This window comes from Cyclopterus lumpus, chromosome 25 (assembly GCF_009769545.1).
Source record: "Cyclopterus lumpus isolate fCycLum1 chromosome 25, fCycLum1.pri, whole genome shotgun sequence".
NCBI classification, from domain to species: domain Eukaryota; kingdom Metazoa; phylum Chordata; class Actinopteri; order Perciformes; family Cyclopteridae; genus Cyclopterus; species Cyclopterus lumpus.
The window spans coordinates 7,340,628-7,361,894 of record NC_046990.1 but is presented as its reverse complement, the minus strand read 5'-3'; positions in this window follow the sequence as shown (position 1 = coordinate 7,361,894).

Genomic DNA, 21,267 nt, shown 5'->3' with positions numbered 1-21,267 from the left:
TTATCAGAATCTGCAAGGTCATATGATATGATTTTATTTAATCTTTTCTACCTGTGAGCTCAAACACAAAGCAGCGTTATTGTGTTGAGTTCACGCAGAAACAAGGTCGCACAAAAAAAAAAGTGGTTTCTGGTTCAAAACAACAAATAAATAAACAGCTTTTCAAACGCCTTTGATGTGCCTCAGCTCCCGAAAACGTAATGTGCTGCTGTCACAGTTATTACCAGAATGCTGCTTTCCCCCTAAATATTAATATGCCTGATTAGGACTATCTGTTGAAAAAAACAAAAACAAAAAACTCAAACCTATAAATGTGAAAGCGAATTTAAAAAATGTTATATATGTATATATGTAGTATATGTATATATATTCTGGGGGGGAATAAATAATCATGCTGAACTGTAATCATAAGAAGTGAAAATAACAACAACAAAGTGTGATGCACTGGAAAGCAAAGCCGTGTTGGAATGGCCGGAGTTTAATGTGTGTGGTTTGGAGCGTTCCTTTCTCTCACTGAGAAGCAGTCTCTGCACGGACGAGGACATACGCACAATTAAATATCTTTTAATATTAGAGGACGTACGCAAAGTTAAATATCTATGTTTGCCTTTTTTTCACAGAGGACAGTGTAGAAAGGGGGGGGGGGGGGGGGAGAGAAGGGTTTGACAAGCAACCATAGACTGAATATGAGAAGTGGACGTAGCCATGGTGACATCACCCGTTGGTTTGTGGACTGATGTTATGAAGCCTCGAATACGGAGCGATTTTTGATTTTTCCATCTTGGATTATGGCCGTCGCCATCTTGGTTGTTTTTGCAGTCTATATACTTCTATACAACCAGAGGAGTCGCCCCCTGTTGGACACCAGAGAGAATGCTGGTTTAAAACATGAAGCATAGACTTCTATACAACCAGAGGAGTCGCCCCCTGCTGGACACCAGAGAGAATGCTGGTTTAAAACATGAAGCATAGACTTCTATACAACCAGAGGAGTCGCCCCCTGCTGGACACCAGAGAGAATGCTGGTTTAAAACATGAAGCATAGACTTCTATACAACCAGAGGAGTCGCCCCCTGCTGGACACCAGAGAGAATGCTGGTTTAAAACATGAAGCATAGACTTCTATACAACCAGAGGAGTCGCCCCCTGCTGGACACCAGAGATAATGCTGGTTTAAAACATGAAGCATAGACTTCTATACAACCAGAGGAGTCGCCCCCTGCTGGACACCAGAGAGAATGCAGCTTTAACACATGACGCATCGGCTTCACTTGTCAGAACCGGACAGCAGACATGCAGCAGAGGTTCCAAGAATGAGAGTCAGTGTTAATCTGTAATAACTAGAGAGGAAGAAACAATCTCTCTCAATTGCAGCTCGACCGCAGACAGTTCAGAAGGAGATTCCAGTGTCTCATGCTAGTAGCGGCTAATGTGGCCTCGAGCCTGAAGAAGAGATAAGCAACGGGATCCAGAGGTCTGGTGAGCTCACCCCTTTATTACTCCACATCCCCTGATTAGTTTCATCTTTCAGCCCCAAACGACCCGAGTGACATCATTTATGGACATTTATGAGCTCAATGAGACATCACACAAAGTCACGTGGAACTCGTCACATGTGCGGTAGTACTCCCCAAAACATCTGTGGAGACTTTTGCCTCTCATAAAGAATGAAAGGTGAGGCAGACCTCTTTAGACCGCTCCAAATGTCTGCTTGATGTAGGCCACAATAAAAAAAATTAAAAAGACAATCTGGTACTGCTGCTTTCATTTTCATCCTTTCGGTCCACCCTAAGTCCCACAATGTCAGTGGATCGCAATGCGAAATTCGCAAGCTATTTTTCTTGATCGAGACGAGATACTTAAGGAGAACCCCTCGTTAAGCTTATTGTTTTCTCTTATGCCTATCATGGATACTGTTGAGGGAGATTTTAGTGCGCAAATCAAACCAAAAGTGTGACATTGCGACACATCTGATCTGTCTAGTCCGTGAAAACTGTTGACAGGTGTTCGGATTATTGGCAGCAGCCACATCCCCTGTTTCTGAAAGGAGACATTGTTCGAGTTCTTCACATTCCACACGTACAGTCACACTTTATTTCAGGTAAAGTCACGAAGCGGGCTCCAAGGTATCACTGCCAACACAAATTGTTACTGTAATTAAAATTAAAAGACTTTAACGAATAATAATTGAGCGTAGGAGGCGGGTTCATAACAGTGTTGAAAAAGGCAGCGTGACGTCTCCATGGATATGATTTGTGAGTATTTTTACTTTTCTTTCTGAGAGAGCAAAAAAAAAAACGTTTTTTTCTCAGATTATTGAGAGAAGAAAAGGGCCCCCCGGACTCCAGGGCTTGTATAGCCACATCATCATCATGCACTGACACCATGCAGGGTCCCACCTGCCCCATCAGGATTGTAACTAACCAATAGAATTGCTCCCGCAGGGGGACACATCGACATGGAGCTATAATGGATATTGGAGCCGGGGATCGAATCGCCGATCCTCTGACTGAAGGACAACCCTGCTCTACCTGTGGCTCAGTGGTGAGCAGGGTCATCCACTTCAATCAGAGGATCGGCGGTTCGATCCCCGGCTCCGCTAGCCCATGTCGATGTGCTCTTGAAAGACACTTAACCCCAAATGTACTCCGTAGCTGGTGTGTGAATGTTAGTACGTCCTGATGTGTAGGGGGTGAATGGGTGAATGAGTCAGCACAATGTTACATCATAGCTTGCTGTTTTTTTCGACTTTCAGCGCCGATATATACTAAAAGGCTGAAACAGGAAAACAATCAAGAAAGTGCTATTTTGAAATTGTCTTGCCTCAGTTGCACAAATTAGTCCTGCCTCATACATATCGACGGTACGTGACGTTTATTTACACGAATCCCAACTGAAATATACATATTTGCCATCGTAATATCAGCTTTGACTTAATGCCATTTACGAAGGTCTTGAACCGTCCAATGGCGAAGTAACGGATTGGAAGGTGGAAGCAAAGCACTACCCCTTCACGGGGGAAAAGGTAGAAATAAACGCTAGAATGAAATTGGGAGAAGTGCGTTTGGGCCGTTTTTTGTTCCTCGACGCAAAAACACACCTCGTACCTGCACACCTCAAGGGCCCGTTCCTGGACAGCGAGTCCTTTTGATTTGCTCGGCTGGCACTGGGCGACCTAATGACACTGCACATTTTCTTCTCTTCCTCCCCATAACAAGAACAGCTTGTTCTGCTCTTGTCTAGACAGTGGGGTGGGGGTGGGGGGGAAGGCAGGAACAGAGATCCGATTCAAAGAACAGACCAGCATGACCGTTCTTTGGAACGAGTCTTCTGAGTGGCAATTAGTGAAGCCTCAGCAACTTGCCCAGCCTCTCCTCTCTCCTCTCTCCTCGCCATGTATTTTATCTCATCTATTACTCCGATTGCCTCCTTTTTCAGTCTCATCTTCTGCCTCTCCTCTCCAGCTCTATCACTCTTCTATTACTCTCCCATCTTGTCGTCGTCCCCTCTGTCCATCCTCTCCCTTTTCCTTTTTAGTCTCCCATCTTCTGGCCATCCTCTTGCCTCCTCCGCCTTGCTCTTCTTCTTTTTACTTCATCTCCAGCAAACAATCCCATTCGGCTGTCATGAGGAAAATGCGAGGCAACAATAGACCTGTCTTTCCCCAAGTGGAGTACGTGTGCTGTGTGTTACAAACACGGGTTAATTAGGATGATTTGAAAACGAGTGGTGAGATGAATGATCCCTCCAAGGTCTGCCAAGATATGATCAGCAGATACTGAAATGTGAGGGATGAAGAAATGAGCAGGAAGAGCGCTCATGAGAACACGTTAAATGGGATCAGGGTGACTGCATATGACAGCGCAGATGAAAATAGATGAGAGGTCGCAGTACGTAGAAATGGCATTATTCGTTAGAAAAATGCATTTACCGCTGTTGAGCATGATTTCTTCAACAACAACATAAAAACCTGGGCAGTATAAAACCTTGCAGACGAAACACGAAATTTATGTGGACCAATTTTCATGTGGTCCAAAACATCAATAGCTGATTCACCGGTCAGACAACCAGTTAAACATGGAATCGATTAAGCACAGAAACTCAAAAACTAAACTATGCTATTAAACTTTTTTTTTTTTTTTTTTAACAATTTTCCTTCCCCATTTTTGTCCCTTCTCCTCTCACACACCATTATCTCCTCTGACGTCAGTCAGCTGATCTGCCAACCGGTCTGCCACGGCGGGTGTGAGACAAAACAGTCTGCTCCGCAGCAGAAACCATGGCGATGGAGGAGGAGGAGGAACAAGAAGAGGAAAGTATACAAAAAGCAGGAAAAAAAGACAGATGGCAGCAACGAGAGGAAGAGTGGCAGTGAGGAAGAGGAGGAGGATGGTTGGATGGTGATGGTGATAAGATTGTGGGTGATGAGAGCTCTGAGGATGTAGGTGATAATAAGGATATGATAAAGAGTGAGGGAAGGGAAACATATTACGACCTCTCTATTACGACCTCTCTATTACGACCTCTCTACTACGACCTCTCTACTATGACTTTTCTACTACGACCTCTCTATTATGACCTCTCTATTATGACTTTTCTATTACGACCTCTCTATTATGACCTCTCTACTACGACCTCTCTATTATAACCTCTCTATTATGACTTCTCTACTACGACCTCTCTATTATGACCTCTCTACTACGACCTCTCTATTATGACCTCTCTATTATGACTTCTCTACTACGACCTCTCTACTACGACCTCTCTACTATGACTTTTCTATTATGACCTCTCTGCTACGACCTCTCTATTATGACCTCTCTACTATGACCTCTCTATTATGACCTCTCTACTATGACCTCTCTACTATGACCTCTCTACTACGACCTCTCTACTACGACTACTATTATGACCTCTCTATTATGACTTCTCTACTAGGACCTCTCTACTACGACCTCTCTACTATGACCTCTCTATTATGACCTCTCTACTACGACCTCTCTATTATGACCTCTCTACTATGACTTTTCTATTATGACCTCTCTACTATGACCTCTCTATTATGACCTCTCTATTATGACCTCTCCACTCCGACCTCTCTATTATGACCTCTCTACTATGACCTCTCTATTATGACCTCTCTATTATGACCTCTCCACTCCGACCTCTCTACTATGACCTCTCTGCTATGACCTCTCTGCTACGACCTCTCTGCTACGACCTCTCTACTATGACCTCTCTATTATGACCTCTCTACTACGACCTCTCTACTATGACCTCTCTATTATGACCTCTCTGCTACGACCTCTCTACTATGACCTCTCTATTATGACCTCTCTACTACGACCTCTCTGCTACGACCTCTCTATTATGACCTCTCTACTATGACCTCTCTACTACGACCTCTCTGCTACGACCTCTCTATTATGACCTCTCTACTATGACTTCTCTACTACGACCTCTCTGCTACGACCTCTCTATTATGACCTCTCTACTACGACCTCTCTGCTACGACCTCTCTATTATGACCTCTCTATTATGACCTCTCTACTATGACCTCTCTACTACGACCTCTCTGCTACGACCTCTCTATTATGACCTCTCTATTATGACCTCTCTACTATGACTTCTCTACTACGACCTCTCTGCTACGACCTCTCTATTATGACCTCTCTACTACGACCTCTCTGCTACGACCTCTCTATTATGACCTCTCTATTATGACCTCTCTACTATGACCTCTCTACTACGACCTCTCTGCTACGACCTCTCTATTATGACCTCTCTATTATGACCTCTCTACTACGACCTCTCTGCTACGACCTCTCTATTATGACCTCTCTACTACGACCTCTATATGGAGGGCTTTTCTTCTCTTTTGGTATTCTGCTGTTGTTATTTTCTCTTACTTTCAACTCCTGCACAGCGGGGAGGAAAACCGCTCATGCAGACTCAGACAGAAAGGTGTGACGTGAATTGCACTGTGTGTGTGTGTGTGTGTGTGTGTGTGTGTGTTTATGGGGACGCCATAGTGTCCTTGGGTGTCCGATTGGATCAGTGTGTTTCTATGCGTGTGAGCAAATGAGAGTCAGTCACAGCTCTCAGACCAGCAGCACTAGAACTAGAGATGAGCGGTTAGAACCAGCCGGTTGTCAGCTGACTGGCTGATCACATGTTCCTTTCTTTTAAACGTACAGTAAGATTGTGTTCTAACAGCAAGCGAGCGCCCGACTGTGGACGATGGACTCTATCTCAGAAGATAGGGCTGATTAAGACCACTAGACTACATTTTTTAAAATGTGCTGATACAGAAATGTCAATATTACCACCAGCCGTGTCCATTCCCTCTTGCTGTGAGGGGACAGTGCTATCCGCTCCACCACCGTGCAGCCCGACAGCCTTATCATTACATTACATTTAGCTGACGCTTTTATCCAAAGCGACTTATAATCATGTTACATTCATACACCGTAGACACAGCTACAGGGAGCAATTCAGGGTTAAGTGTCTTGCTCAAGGACACATCGACTAGGGGCGGGGATTGAACCGCCAATCCCCTGATTGAAAGATGGACCTGCTAACCACTGACCCACAGTCGACCCATTATCATTTAGTTTAAAGCCTAAAGAACATTTGTGCGTGTGCGGTTACTCTTTAAATATGCGCTTCTGGGGCGGCATGTCAACATACTGTGCGCTCGAGTTCAGAACCGGAGACGAAACCATTTCAAAGATGGTAATTGTGCTTCTTTTTTTTTTGTTAGCTCGCTGGTGATCACCCTGCAGCTAGCCGTGTAAAGAGTCACTCAAACACAAATTGTCATGTTCGATGTGTTGGCACATAGATGTGATGCACCGCTTTTCTTCTGCAGAAGGAAAAGTGCAATTCACGTTTCAGTAGGATTAGATTTGTCCTGTGACGTGAGCATTTTTGTATTTTTATTCTAAGATTTGTTAAAAAATTGGAATCACGCGGTAAGAAGAGAAAAAAGAGTCCGTATACGCCGAGGCCAACTGCGAATACAGAAGCGTCTGTTTGAAGGCTCGGCCATCAGCAGAAACATGGAGCGCTTCACGTTTAAGTGGTCATTCTCAGTAAGTCTATTTCTCCATCACAGCAGCCCGGCTGCAAGACTCCCAGTATTGATTTTCCATGTGTAGAAAACTGATTATACCGAGCCATTTCATCATTCCAAATGAAGTGCTGACATTAATGTTGGTGTTGAGAATGAATATCTTTACATTATCCTCCTCTTGTAGAGACTTGTCCAATCAGTTTTTATCACACGAGACACCCTGGAGTCTTTAACCTTGATTTTAAAAGGATTCTTAGCTGGCGGCGTGGCTGTACGATGGCTTCAGCTCAGACAGAATTAACATCTTGACAAATAACACATAGATTAGTACAGAAATTCATATTTCCCAGAGGATGGATTCTCAGGATTTTTCATTGATCCCCTGACTTATCAGCTATGCCACCAGCAGGTCACACGTTTTCCCTTTAAATATCTCCATATACTAGCAGCAGAAGAAATAATTAGCAGAATCATAGGGCAACACTTACATTTGTAAAATACTTTATTTTGATCTGCAAAGCGGCATCAACACAACATTCGTTGTAACACTTCAATTCTTCTTTTTGCTCCGCTCTGTGACTGCTTGAGGAAACTATCTGGAGCATCGATATTATACGGAGGATGTTTACTAGAATGCCAGAAAGGCTGATTTTAGAAAATAAGGACTTACTTTGGACACAGTATTCGTCTTGTTTTTAAGGCTGGTACTGCACTCATATGGTAAAAGTATAGCACTTTTCTGGTTTTCTGGCCACTCAAAGTGCTGGAACACTACATGTCATTCACACACTGATGGCAGGAGCTACCATTGACATGGAGCTAACCAGAGAGAGTATAAGCTCTCCCTAATGCACCGTAACGCGTCATAAAAGCATTCAACGGAATCAGCTCTTTTGTCATTAACTTAATTATCGTGTTGCTCATTTCACTTGATGTGTAAATGTATAAACGTGAACTTCTGAGGTGCAATGTTCACGATCCGGCCCACCTGCTGCAAACAAAGATGGAGCAGCACATCACCTTGACTGCTGAGTACATGCAATCTCAATTTGCGGTCATCAGTTATTAAAAAAAAAGAAATGCAGGGCAAGTATAAGTCAAAGTAGACTGCTATCTCATAATGGTCCCATAGTTTACATCTGGAGGGCGGTCGCTGTAGCCGCATATTGTTGTTATGTTTTCTTACTACCGACGCAAATATAGTCCAGTTGTTGCCTAAATACTGCATGGTCAAAAGAAACCTTTTGTAGATGTCTTAAGAAGCGCTCCATGTGTGAATAGTGCTGGCCTCCAATGTCCACTCCTGTGTGTCTTTGAAATAACTAATCCACCTTTAATCCAGGTTGGTTTTTATTACGTTGAGTATTACGGTGAGCTCCGTGCTGAAGAGGGTAAGGGACCGGGTCCTGCATGTCGGCCTCCATCAGTCTCTCTCTCTCTCTCTCTCTCTCTCTCTGCCCTCCAGCCTGCATCCTTGATATGAGGCGAGTCAGGCAGTTTGGTAATAAATGTGTTGCGGATGCGTCCGTGAGCCATGAAGGATTGGGGCATCTCTCCGACCTGCTGTCTCTAGGCCTCACCCCTCTTTTTTCTTTCACCTTTCCTCCCCTCTTCCCTTTCTTTCCTATACCTTCTCCTTCCCGTCATTTGTCTCCTCTCCTCTTACGTCTTTTTTCCCCTCCTTCCCTCTTCTTCTTTTCTCTTGTCTCCTAATTTCTCCTTCTTTCCTTTCTCTTTTGTCTCCTCCCCTCCCCTCTCTGGCTCTACCAGGATAATTAAGCATGTCAGAGTTGTGCTGACTTGGCACAATTGACACCCATAGTGAAGGAGAGAGAGAGAGAGAGAGAGAGAGAGAGAGAGAGAGAGCGAGAGCAGTAGAGAGAGACCTTCAGGCTGCGTCTCCTTTCTGCAGTCCAGACAGTGCATCACTACTGTTCCTCTGTGTGTGTATGTGTGTGTGTATATGTGTGGGAGCGCGTGCGTGTGTGTGTGTGTGTGTGTGTGTGTGTGTGTGCGTGCGTGCGTGAGTGTTTATGTGTGTGTGTGTGTGTGTTGTGTGTGTGTGTGCATGCATGCCTTATGTTTCCTTAGAAATAAAATGCTCCCAGAATCTTTTCCACACAGTGAGGCAGACCCACAGACCGTATATGAGAAGTGGACGTAGTTATGGTGACGCCACCAGTTGGTTCGTGGACTGATTTTTGTGGTCGCCTTCTTGGATTATGTTGATTTTTTTTAAACCAATGAACAGGAAGTGACCATATTTGGACTGAAGAGGAGTGACGTAGAGACGCCGTTAACGTCTCTGGTTGATACCCATCAATCACCTTGTAGCCCCGCACTAAAGCATGCCCGGCTTTATGGTCTGTTTGACTCTAAATGACCAATTAACTGAATTAAATGTATTGAAGAAGACTTGAAACTAGAGATTGAGACCATAAACTCATGTTTACAATGTTTACTGAGAGAATAAATCAAGAGAGAAGTAGAGTCATATTATATAGACTTCTATACAACCAGAGGAGTCGCCCCCTGGTGGTCAGTAGAAAGAATGCAGCTTTAACATATGAAGCATAGACTTCTATACAACCAGAGGAGTCGCTCCCTGGTGGTCAGTAGAGAGAATGCAGGTTTAACACATGAAGCATAGACTTCTATACAACCAGAGGAGTCGCCCCCTGGTGGACAGTATGCAGGTTTAACACCTGAAACATGGACTTCTATAGAACCAGAGGAGTCGCCCCCCTGGTGCTCAGGAGAGATAATGCAGGTTTAACACATGAAGCATAGACTTCTATACAACCAGAGGGGTCACCCCCTGCTGGTCAGTAGAGAGAATGCAGCTCTTGTTTATTTGTAAATCATGTACGACGAGAGCAACGTGTAACCGGAGTCAAAGTCCATGTATGTGACACACACGTGGCCAATACACAACGTGCCCCCTGGTGGACAGTAGAGAGGAAGCATAGTGTTCACTTGCCGCCTGGACAGAGAGCTTATATAAACAATGGTATTGGATCTGTACTTCATATCCTTTTTCACGCAAAGCCCTGGAATAACTTCTGGTATCGAGACCTTAAGAGTCAGCTCGAGCTCAATGGAGCATAAACGCAGGACCATTTGAGCCGAATGGAGGTGAAATGATCCACAAGCCAAATCTTTAATTTTTCCACTGCAGCCTAACCAGCATGCGGGTGCAATCCCTAGTTTCCCCTCTCTGCTCAGAAATACATTCTAACAACTTCATGTTCACTTCAACGTCACGTTCTAATCTGTTGTTTTTGCAGCGGACCAAATCTAATTCCTCGTCCACTCTTTTCCTCCCAGGCTGAACCCACGTTTGTGTTTGTTCTTTCCGTCTCACATATGAAGGACATTTATCATCTCAAAACATCCATGTATTATATATATATATATAAATATATATTCATTCAGTCATTAATTCATCATTCTGACATACAGCAGATGTGATTAGGTGAGAACAGGTTGAACATCCTTGACGGGGAGAGTTAAACCCATGGCTCTGCTGAGTTTATGGCCTCACTCTGCACTTTGTGAAGCCTTGAGCTAATACATAATAGGGCTTACATGGATCTACATCCATTTAGATACGAGATGGATGATATCTTTATCGTGATGAAATCACCTGACAGCAATAACGGAGCAGCCTGCCCTCGCCCTTTCCCCATTTCCTCCGTGCACTCTCTTCCATAACAGACTTATCAGTCGCGCCCGCTCATGATGAGAAAAAGAAACTTTGAAAAATGGCGGCTCTGTGTGTGTTTTTTTTTTTTTTTTTTGCAGCTTAAGGTGCTGCGAGAGCATCAGGGTTAATATTCACTAGTTAGCGTCGACGGCGAGAAAGCTCATAAACATGTCCTCAGGTTGCCTGCTCACTGTCAGCTTCAACGCTCTGCCCACGCATACTCCCACACACACACACACACACACACACACCAAACACATGAAACACACACACACTCGCACAAAAAGAAATGCCCCGTGCGCGCACACATGCTGGCCCGCACGCCCACACGCTACCTAGCCAACCTAGCGGAGGAGCTCAGCAGGCCCCAGAGCTCAGCCAAAATACCGCCTTAAGCTCAGTAACCTCAGCCATCGTATCACAACTGAATCAGAGCAGATAGGCTGTCTGGCGCCCCGGTTGGCTGTTCAGCTAAACAATATCAAGGGCTGGTTAAATGAGCACGCAAATAAATAAGAAGATGTGTCCTTGCAGACGGAGGGTTTGTGTGGAGAAATGGGTGTAAATCACTGTCGCTTGTCGGTCAACATCCTGTTTGTCCGTGCGACGCATTAAAGTCACTTCTTCAGTGTTTGTTGATTTTGGTATCCGGAGTGACACACAAACACTAAGACCATCCAACCCGTTTCTTTTGTGGGCTCCCTGGATTAGAAAATGTGTGATTCATCAAGCCAATCAGATTGTGGCTCCTCTTCCCATGTCACAAGCTCATTAGAATAGCCCCCATCTGAGTATCTGCACCCGTGGCTTGAGAACTACCTTAACAAAGGTCTTAGCACTTGCATCCTCTGGTTGTATAGAAGTCTATGCTTCATGTGTTAAAGCTGCATTCTCTCTACTGACCACCAGGGGGCGACTCCTCTGGTTCTATAGAAGTCTATGCTTCATGTGTTAAAAAAATTCTACTTCTCTCTTGATTTACTCCCTCAGTAAACATTGTAAACCTGAGTTTATGGTCTCAATCTCTAGTCTATCTATAGTCAAACAGACCATAAAGCCGGGTATGCTTTAGGGCGGGCTTACTGTGATTGACAGATCTCTACCAGAGATGTATATGTCTCCTCCACATTCCAAATATGGTCACTTGTGTAAAAGCTGCATTCTCTCTCCTGACCACCAGGGGGGCGACTCCTCTGGTTGTATAGAAGTCTATGCTTCTTGTGTCAAAGCCGTTCATTGGCTGCAAAGGAAAACAACATGGCGACGGCCGTAATCTAAGATGGCGGCACTACTTAAACTGAACTCAAGGCTTCAAAAACATCAGTCCACAAACCAATGTCCACGTCCGCTTCATACAGTCTATTGATTACATCATTGGTTAAAACACCTGAATAATTGAATAAACTGATACGGGGGTTCTATGTGTGAAAAGTGAGTACTCATACCAATAAGCCGATAGATCCTATCTGTATTTGTATATATATATGAGAAGCAATACTTGCGCCGTGGTGTCATGACACAAGCCACAGCAAAAGCAGATGGATGTTCTCTGCTATCAGAGGAATTTAGGGAGTGGAGATTGAAGCATTAACGTGAAGCTGCAGCAAGATGTCAGCAGCTTCAATGCTACAGCGAGCTGCAACACACAAGCAGCAATGCGAATGCACACACACACACACACACACACACACACACACACACACACAGATGATGTGCCTATTTAGGTCAGTGTAAACGTGGGCTGGGTGGATGTCTGACTGACTAGTAAATAAGCTGGATGGGGAGTAAATAAAGGAGACAAAATCAGACAGCAGGCAGCCATGCACAGAGAGACAAGGTAAACACACACGCACACACACACACACACACATACACACACTGCTCAGGCAAGAGTGCATAACACACACTTTTGCTTCATGAACCTGAAACATTACCTCATAGACATTTGCATACGAAACACGCACACACACACACACACTTAGGGAGAAATTAGGCGGGGAGGATGACTCACTGTCTGTCTAATTTAGTGTGCGTCTGCCATAGACACCAAAACACGCACACACACACATACACACACGGTTTGTCTGAAGCCTTGCAATTATAATTAATAAATATGAATGCACATACTGTATGAGCTCACATTCACAGACATGCAATGCAATCATTGTGTCGTAATTCCTGTTATTATATTGGCCGGACATAAATACACACATGCGTTAGCCTGCACACATTCAAAGACACAAGCGCACAAGTGCAATTATCTTGTCATACATCTTGCAATTATATCAGACAAATGTGAATACACTATCTGCACACCCACCCACACACACACACGCACACACACACACCCACATGCACACACACACACACACACGGGTCCTGACCACTAGCTGGTAACATGGAGCAGCTCTGTCACATTCCGAACCATTAGACGGCGGAAATGTAAATCTTCTTTTTGATGTAAATTCTATTATTTCTGCCATTAGCTGCAGTTTTAGAGTCCGAAGTCAGTTCAACTTTTTGACTTCTGTTATGAAGAGCAGTGCAGAGGTTAGCCAACTCATCATAAGACAGGTTGGGACCATTCAGCGGCATCCGGCAAAGACATGCGAAGGAATTGCACTGCATGTGCAGTGTACGTCTTAGTTTGAACGCCGGGTGTGAAGAATAATGTTCGAAGACACAATGAAACAAGCATCAGGTTTTCTGGTCTAGAAACACAGATCTTCTTGTAAAGGCCTATAAACACATGTTTAACGTGTCTGGAAAACAACGTGGCAATGCTAAATACTTAGCTGCGAATATTGGACATCAGAACCGTTCACACCGGCAGTGGACCAACTACAAGGATTCTATTGGCCCAGAGCAGCGTCTGGCAGTCTGTCTGAGGTAAACTGTTGAATAGCCTCAGATACTGTAAACAGTACAACACTCAGTTCCCTCTGGTAGACGTTACGTTGTGTATTGGCCACGTGTGTCACATACATGGGCGACTCCTCTGGTTGTATAGAAGTCTATGCTTCATGTGTAAAAGCTGCATTCTCTCTCCTGACCACCAGGGGGGCGACTCCTCTGGTTGTATAGAAGTCTATGCTTCATGTGTAAAAGATGCATTCTCTCGACTGACCACCAGGGGGGCGACTCCTCTGGTTGTATAGAAGTCTATGCTTCATGTGTAAAAGCTGCATTCTCTCTCCTGACCACCAGGGGGGCGACTCCTCTAGTTGTAAGGTCTATGCTTTTTGTGTCAAAGCCGTTCATTGGCTGCAGAGAAAAACAACCTGGCTAGGGCCGTAATCCAAGATGATGACACTACTTTACAATACTTGTTACTGAGCATAGTAACACGCACAATGTGCCTTGCAAAACTCCAAAGCAGGCATAGTTTATCAAGCAAGTGAAAAGCAAGGGATTCGGTGAATGTGTTGTGTCTCCAGCAAGACACAACAAGGATTCCTCATCTTTTGGCGACGGTAAGTTGCCAACCTAAAAACTGGCACAGCCACATTTGTCCTGATTAAATACCTGGTGGTGGAAACTTGACAGAGGGACTCATTAGGCTCGCATATATATATATATATAATTTCACCAGTGCAGACGAGCAAAGAGGTAGACAGACAGACATCCAGTGTGTCTGAGGCCTCCGCCGCAGGCAGCAGGCAGTGAGAGGGGCAGGAGGTCCTCATCTAATAACCCCGAGCTGTCAGTCACTTTATGGATGGGCGAGGGCTCCACATTAGTGCAGCTCAATAAGGATTGACTGCGGTGGGAGACCACAGTGCGAGACGGAGGAGAGGAGGGAGGAGGACGGGCTGACAGACCGAGTGAGATAAATGGAGATGGACAGAAAAAGGTGACCACCTAGGGAGGAGCAGAGTGAGAAAATGTGTCAAATGCCGAAAGGGAAGAGACGAGAAGATGAGAAAGAGGGAGGCAGACTGACTACAGTATTGTCTTTCTGTTTATCGACTGCCTCAAGGGGGGTGTTAGAAAATGTAGGTGAAGAAAAAAATGACATCGGTTAGATTTTTTTTTTGTGTTCCTGCTGAGACGACATTGCTTCTCGTCTTCCTCTTTTCAGGAAAAAACAGATGGCTGGACATGATTATATTTTTGTATTGGGCTTGAACATAGTATCAAGTTTGACCCTTTTGCTTGGTGACACACTGCGATGCAGCAGATTTTCCTACTAAATCCAACCCAGAGCAGACGCCACTTAAAATATCTAATCTCATTTGTAGACAGTACGTTGTTTCCATCATAGTAAGTAATATATTTATATAATATTTGACATATTAAAGTTATATGTTCTGTCAAGCAAGACGGAGGGAGGCAGCTGGTGGAGCTGGAGTTAAACTAAAAGAGCTCCACGGCTGCGGGTCAGTAAAACATTATTGCACTGGCTGTGATCCACTTTGGGTCGCAGTGGATCAAACAAAAAAAAAGTATGTATATAAAATTTAGAGTTGTTTGAAACTACTTAACATCCCTCAGCCGTAATGTGTCATGCTGACATTCCTCCCATAAAACAGGCTTAGTGTGAGGATCTCCCAACAATAAGAGCAGATATAAATCAACGCGTGAGGTTGATTTATTAGGTTGATACTTTTCAGCAACCTGGTTTGGACGAAGGGGGTGAAACAATGCCCCGGGGTCAGGGAAGAGGTCCTGAGCCGAGGTGTGGGGAGTGGTTATACTCCCAAATGGACACCTACATGGACTGCTGCGCAGATCACGGACATGATGTTGTAGTTATATTTATACACTCTATGCTTGGAGGATGCAGAAGATCGCCGCGCTACAACTTGTAGCAGAGTGGCTGCGCGGACAAGTCCAAACAAGCCGGGACACGTGCGCACGGTCACAACTAATTGTCGGTACGTGACGGTCCGTACACACCCTCAGATGACACAAAATGCGTACTCACAGACGCAAAAGGTATAACTTCTGCCTAACGCAGGACCCTGGAGCCTCAATCGTGGAGCGGAATAGCGACGCAGCAATGTTTCCAGTGCAATGCCTTGCAGTGACAAGGAGACGCCATCTAAAACATGTCACTTGAAAAACATACAGTCCAAAGCCTGTCTGGATCCTCCCAGAAAGAAGGTGACAAGCAGCAGTTGGAGGGAAAGTTAAATAGACTAAGCTGGTGAATGTGTTCCCAAAACAATTCTCGCCTGACTTAGACACTTTTCTCCCCTTGTTCCTTGCAAGCCAGACACCAGCGCTGCCCCGTACTTTTGCTCGAATGTTTATCTATCTATCTATCTATCCGTCTATCCGCCTATCCATCTATCCATCTATCTATCTATCTATCTATCACATCTATCCATCTATCACATCTATCTATCTATCCGTCTATCCGCCTATCCATCTATCCATCTATCTATCTATCTATCTATCTATCACATCTATCACATCTATCACATCTATCTATCTATCCGTCTATCCGCCTATCCATCTATCCATCTATCTATCTATCTATCTATCTATCTATCACATCTATCCATCTATCACATCTATCTATCTATCCGTCTATCCGTCTATCCGCCTATCCATCTATCCATCTATCTATCTATCTATCTATCTATCTATCTATCTATCACATCTATCACATCTATCACATCTATCCATCTATCCGTCTATCACAGCTATCCATCTATCACATCTATCATCTATCACATCTATCATCTATCACATACATCCATCTATCACATCTATCCATCTATCTATCTATCATCTATCACATCTATCCGTCTATCCATCGATCCATCTATCCGCCTATCACATCTATCATCTATCACATCTATCATATCTATCCGTCTATCCATCTATCACATCTATCCATCTATCACATAAATCCATCTATCCATCTATCACATCTATCCATCTATCCGTCTATCACATCTATCACATCTATCCATCTATCCATCTATCCGCCTATCCGTCTATCCATCTATCCATCTATCCATCTATCACATCTATCCATCTATCCGTCTATCCACCCATCCGTCTATCCGTCTATCCATCTATCCACCTATCACATCTATCCGTCTATCCATCTATCACATCTATCCATCTATCACATCTATCCGTCTATCCATCTATCCGTCTATCCATCTATCCATCTATCCATCTATCCGTCTATCCATCTATCACATCTATCCGTCTATCCGTCTATCCATCTATCCATCTATCCATCTATCCGTCTATCCATCTATCCATCTATCACATCTATCCGTCTATCCATCTATCCATCTATCCATCTATCCATCTATCCATGGCCTTGGTCTGTGTCTGCCTGAGCAGTTGGACACTCTGTGTGTGTGTGTGTGTGTGTGTGTGTGTGAGCTCTGGTCAGTTTCTGTGGGGTTAAAGAGGGGAATGAGGTCATCCAGTGATAGCAAACAAACGTGCCAGCATGCAGACGTTGGTGGTCGATAGCTGTTAGCGTAGGTTTTGTTTACTGCACGGGGTTCATGTCAGGTAAAACACACACACACACACACACGCTCACACACAGCTGATGCATTATGTAACACACGTGCTTTGAGAACAGAGAGGAGGCTCCGCTGTGGAGAGATTTCTCCATATCTGCAGTCGTTGACCACACTAATAATAACAGCAGCTTACAACAGCAACAGATAGACATCTCTCTCTGTGTGTGTGTGTGTGTGTGTGTGTGTGTGTCAACACACACACACACTCATACAGACTTTGATAGAATGAGTTCCAATGAAAAACTGCTAAGGGACTTTCTGAAGATGTATATATTTTTTATTATTATTATTACACCTATTTAGCATCAGACTCCTACACCACTGTCAGACTCACTATGGACAAAGACTATGGACAACATTAAGCACCCCCGTATTTTTCCCTTAATAGAGCTATGATAGACCCGACATGAACCTGCATACTTCCTGTCACTAAGTGTAGATGCGTTCATGTGGATCGAGCCTCTCGTTAAATCACCACGATTAGGCTAAAAGTGCCCAGATTTCACCCACTGAATGAGGCCCGTGGTCCTAAGCCCGTCACTACCTGGAGTCGCGGTTCAGCCAATAGAAGGGAAGCTCCTCCCAAGAGGGAGAGCTGTATTTGTTCCTCTCTATTACTGTGTATAATCCCAGTTCCAACAATCATAATTGACGTGAGTGATTATGTTTTAATGAGTAAAACCGTTATTTTCCGGCTATTTCCACTGCTGTGAACTTTACACCTCAACGCGGTATGACCTGTCCGATCCCCTCGTATATGTCGACGCAGATATACATGCATGCAACGTAGCAGCGCGTATGGATGAGTCAGCAATAGTAAGAGGTTGTTTGTGTGTAAGCCAAGAAAAGAACACAGCCATCGTTTACCTTCTGTACGCCATAAATTCGCCAAATTGTATTGACATTATTGTTTGATTTTCCATTTTACGAAGCCCTCGAACACCTCGCGTGTGACGAATTTGATCAAAAACACGTTCTGCATTCTGCATATAAACCGTTATTACTAACCACAACAAAAACACATTAAATTCAACTTTTGTAAATTATCAAAGAAATTCAGCCTCTGTTTAAAAAAGAAAATACAGTTTTATGGTATTATAACTGTGTTATACTGCACTGAAAAAACCTTTTTACCTCTACTTCTAGCCATAATTGTGCTGTTTCCATGGAGTTGCAGGACTTAATTATAGCGTTGACAAAACGAGGCCAGTCTGTGTTCTGGAGTGGGACCCTCTGCATGTGCAGTGCATTCTCCCAGTGCAGCCAACACTACATTAAGGACAACATACTGGTGTTACTCAGGCTGTGGTTTCCCTGAACCCTCAATGAGCCCATCAGCCAGACTCCATGCCGAGGTGGCCTGGCTCGCATTGAGTTGGGATCTCGGTGTGGTGCAGACGGCATGTGGACACAATCGGGACAATTTATCAAGCGTAGGAGGAAGAGGAAGCAGCAAAAATAAGGATTTAAGGATTTAAGACAATAAGGATAGTTATGATTGGCACTTCTGCATTCAAGGGGGCGGAAGGGTTAATTAAGCAAAGGGTTAATTAGGACTAAATAAAATTGTTCTTTTTCTGTGAAAGTCACAGTGACCAAAACATCCTGGCCCTTGGAAGAATATGGTTGATGTGGGTGTCTGATGTCAGTATTAAGATGTGCCTTTTCAGGTTGATGATGAAATGCAATGTGGCAACCAGGACACGCACAAAGACATAAACACAACACACACACACGGTGTTATCTGAGTTTACCTTTAAAGGTATTTGTGGCCGGTGAGTCAGTTTCCTGCATACTGCTCCTTCCCGATGCTGCGATGGATGCCAACGGACAAACCTCAACCGGACCGAGCCGCGGCCGCTGTGGGGAGGGAGGGTGGCCGAGAGGAAGGGGCGGCACCTGCCGGTCTCACTGCCATCTTTCTTCATCAACAGTCCATGTGCGGGGGAATGAGAGGGCGCTGTCCGTCGAGCTCTGCAACAGACGCCTCGCCGCCACTCTGGAGCTCCGAGTGCGGACTGGATTTAACTTCACAGCGCTGCTGGGTGAAAGCAACGTGGTGGTGGCTAAAACGGAAGAGGAGCACCAAAGGAGGTTGGTATGTGGGTGTTGAGACACTGATTCGGGTTAGGAGAGGCCGGATGAAGGTGTAGGAAGCTGCAGCGTGGGTGTGGTGGTCTTCTTTGGCCGTCTCTCCCCTTTTCAACCTGTTTGGCTTCAGGCTAATAATCTATATATCTCTCAGTCTGCCTCTGTCTCCTCCACAGTCAGGTTTGCCTCCTAGAGGCTGCTCCAATCAAAACGCTGTCTCCTCTCTTCTCGGAGCTCTTTCACTCTTTTCGTGGCGGTGGCTCCTCTCGTTCTCTTCCTATGTCTTTGGTCCCGTTGCTGCTGCAGTCCCGAGCTCAGCACTAGGCTCCCTCACACTGGCACCACAGCTGGAGAGGAAAAACTGTCAAGGGGGAGAAACAATGAATAAAATCATGAGCTACCCAAGAAACAACAGGCGAGATGGATAGACAGATAGATGGATAGATGAATAGACAGATAGATGTGATATACGTGATAGATGTGATAGATGGATAGACCGATAGAAGGATAGATGGATGGACAGATAGATGTGATATACGTGATAGATGTGATAGACGTGATAGACGGATAGAAGGATAGATGGATAGACAGATAGAAGGGTAGATGGATGGACAGATAGATAGATAGATAGATAGATAGATAGATAGATAGATGGATACATGGATAGATACACTCGAGCAAAAGTACGGGGCAGCGCTGGTGGCTGGCCTGCAAGGAACAAGGGGAGAAAAGTCCACAGAAACACAACGCTCATCCACACACACACACACACACACACACACACACACACACACACATACGACGCGCCGCAGTGTGCAGAGCAGGTAGGTGGCTGGCTGGCTGGCATGGCCCCCTTTAGTTCCTCTCTCACCCACTAGGTTCATACATGAAAGGGAAGTTATTTTTTGAGCTGACCCTGTTTCCCAGAGCCACATGTCAGCGTGACACGTTTGAAGCCTGCCTGATAATCAGGGCTGGAGGAGGCTGCAGCTGAGGGAACAACGCAAATTTACAGTTATAAAAGTACCAAGAGACGCTTTTTGGATTGTTTTTGTTGTTGACTGGGGAATAGGAATAGAAGAGGGGGGGGTCAAGTTTTTGGTAAAAGGGTACTCTTTTTGATGTTGTGGAGAATATACGAGATGAAACGAGGGTGTGGAAGACAGAGATCACATAGAGGGATGGAATGTGGCGCGGGGGGTTTAATAAACGAGAGAAACATCCTGTCGGGATGAAGAAGAAAAACAACCAAAAGCAACAAAGAAAAAAGAAAGAAAAAAGATGTAAAGGGAGAGAAACGACGCGGGACGGGAGAAGGAAGGGAGGAAGGGAGGAAGGGAGGAATTTGTCAGTGTAAAAAAAGCAGACAGCCGGTAAACAAACAGACGGCCTCGACAGATCTCAGTCAGCTACTCTTATCTCTGCCGTCTCATCCAGTGAGGACACACACGGCAGCTTGTGCCCTGACGAATGGGAACGCAAAGGGCGGAGGCTTGGGCTGCCGGGACATACTGTAGAGCGATATATATTTACCTCATTATGCCCGACCAAAGATCATCATTGTGGCTCCTGGAGAATCCACACTAGTCTTTTTAAAGTGTGGGGGGAACAGAAATTTAAAGAAAAGGACATTGAGATGAAAGAAAAGGAAGTCCAGGGGGAGGAAAGGAGTGGAAGGGAACAAGAGGAGTGGATGCTGCCACACTGATTACAGCGTTAGAGCAGAATTATCACAGATTAAAGCCCGTGTTTGATATTGAGAGGAATCCGTGCAGATAAGTTCTTTTGGCGCTTAAGGGGCCGTCTATCTTCAACTAAGTCTTTTCTACAAGTGATTTCACTTCACTAAACTGAGTTCGGCTGCAGATATCAGAGGACACTTTGCATGTGGTGCT